Source organism: Hippocampus bargibanti, linkage group LG09 (assembly GCF_051943395.1).
Source record: "Hippocampus bargibanti isolate YZ-2025 linkage group LG09, ASM5194339v1, whole genome shotgun sequence".
Lineage (NCBI taxonomy): Eukaryota > Metazoa > Chordata > Actinopteri > Syngnathiformes > Syngnathidae > Hippocampus > Hippocampus bargibanti.
In genome coordinates this window covers 7,679,678-7,682,409 of record NC_142742.1, presented here as the reverse complement: position 1 = coordinate 7,682,409, position 2,732 = coordinate 7,679,678, and positions in this window count along the sequence as shown.

Genomic DNA, 2,732 nt, shown 5'->3' with positions numbered 1-2,732 from the left:
CCATGCATTGCTGTATGAATGCATCCTATGCAAAATGGAGGAATACTTTAGCCTGAATGAGATAACTACTTGTCTGACTGTTTCAAATGCTCATTTACTGCTTACATTTCGCAATCACATTTTTATATACAGTAAAGTCTCGTTATATCGGTTATATCGATAGTACCGCTTATTACGATACTATTTCTATGCACGCAAGGAGAAAATTACATGCGCGCAGGGTCGGATATATCGATAGTCCCGGTTATATCGATATTTTTCGGACTCCCGAGAAAATCGATATAACGAGACTTTACTGTATTTCTATATATTATATATTTCTCTCTATATATTTATATATTATATTTCCCTGTAGACCACGCTCGTATTTTATTTTGGAGTCTGTCATGTCAGCTCTCATTGGATGACTATGGGCTGAGAACCGCTTAGAACCGGTTACAACTGTTACAAACCAGTTCCAAATGGTTCAAACCGGTTGGAAAGTGACATACATTAAGCCAATACTAGCGCTGGTGTCAAAGTTTTATAAACGCAATGAAAAGGAACCGATTTGAACTGAATTAAACTGGTTCCAACCGGTTAATTTTTGTGCCGTTATTAAAACTTTATTGTTGACGCTGACGGTAGTATTGGCCTAATGAATGTATGTCACATTCAACCAATTCTAGCGCCAGCGTCAACAATAGTTGGATAGGTCAGAACCGGTTCAAACCGGTTCCAGGTCAAACTGGTTCCAGATCAAACCTGTTTGAACTGGTCGGAACCAGCTAAAACCGGTCGAAACCGGTTGCCATCTATAAACCGGAACCAATTTCAGTCAGTTAAAACTGGTTAGCGATCAGAACCGGTTTGCACGAGTTCAAACTTGTTTGGACCGGTCTGAACCGGCTCCAGACAGTTTGTATTTTTTAGTTTTTGTATTTTTGGGAACTGGGTTTGAACTGGTTCTGACCAATTCAAGCTCGTTTGAACCAGTTCTGACTGGTTTGAACCAGTTCAACCGTTCCAGTTCAAACAAGTTTGAACTTGTCTGAACTGGTTCCAGTTCAAACCGGTTTCACATGGTTCAAACCGATTAAAACCGGCTCAAAGGTCAAATTGGTCATTGGCCCTCTTTAAAAAATTGCATCAAAAGCTTCAGTTGATTGAAAATATGAATTTAATTTCAGCCTGCAGATTTTTTTTATGGCTCGGGCATCTGATTAGGATGCCCCCTGGACGCCTCCCTGGCGAGTTGTTCCGGGCATGCCCTACTGACAGGAGACCCAGGGAGAACCCAGGACACGCCGGAGAGACAATGTCTCCTAGCTGGCCTAGGAACGCCTCGGGATCCACCAGGACGAGCTAGAAGTGGCTGGAGAGAGGGAAGTCTGGATTTCCCGACTGAAGCTGCTGCCCCCACAACCCGACCCCGGATAAGCGGCAGAAGATGGATGGAGGGTTTTTAATTGTTGTACAGAATCATCTACAAGTTTCAGATATACTGAAAGGCGCATTTGTGGAGAGGTTATTCTGAGCGAGCAGGGCCAAGTGCCTGCAGCTGCATTTAAGTTGATGAATAAAGTGCTGTTAAAAAAAAAAGTCACTGCAATGTTTGGATTCATTCAAAGTTTCAAAGGTTGAACTTGCCCACAAAGACTTGGTGAGTCGCTCATTTTTCCTTGGGGGGAGGGTGGGTGACTGCCGGCTGGTCCTGGTCTATGTAGACATGGTGACTGAGTACGTATGGTGCACACTTTCATTGTGTAAGACTGTAAGTGGAGATGTAGCTCACTGGTAGAGCGCATGCTTTACATCTATGAAGTCCTGGGTTCGATCCCCGTCATCTTCACATCATGTTTACCCCGACCATGCATTTTAAACTACTATCAGGCGTTTTTCACCCGAAAAGAAATAGCTCATTCCGACCGGTTTCAACCAGTCCTAGTTTAAACCAAACTGGAACTGGTTTGAACCGGTGTCAGTTCAAACTGGTTTGACTTAACCGGTTTGAACTGGTTAGAAGCCGTTCTGGTTGGAACCAGTTTGAACCGGCTGAAACCGGTTTGAACTGGAAAAAGTTTCAACTGGTTTCAGCCAGTTCCGACCGGTTTCAAAAACTGGTCGGAACTGGCAGAAACTGGTCGTAACTGGTTTAAACCGGTTTGAACTGTCTGGAACCGGATCAAACCAAATTCAAACCAGTTTCAGACAGTTCCGACCGGTTTTAACCGGTTCAAACTGGTTCAAACTGGTTCACACCGGTTTAAACCAGTTCCAACCGATTTCAACCGGTTCAAACTGGTTCAAACCTGTTCTGGTTTGAACCGGTTCAAACCAGTTCCGACTGGTTTCAACCCGTTCAAACTGGCTGGAACCGGTTCAAATGGGTTCAAACCGGTTTTGGCTGGTTCAAACCGGTTTCAGCCAGTTCAAACCGGTTTCAGCCAGTTCCGGCCGGTTTAAACCAGTTCAGACCGGTTTCAACCGGTTCAAACTGGTCGGAACTGCCAGAAACCGGTCGTAACTGGTTTAAACCGGTCAGATCTGTCTGGAACCGGTTCAAACCAGTTCAAACCGCTTTCAAACCAGTTTCAAACCGGTTCAAACCTGTTCTGTTTGAACCGGTTCAAACCAGTTCTGCCCGGTTGGAACCGGTTCCAGTTTCAAAACTGGTTCAAACCGGCTCAAACTGGTTTGAAACCGGTTCCGGTTTGAACCAGTTCAAACTGGTTTACTTGCAACCGGTTTGA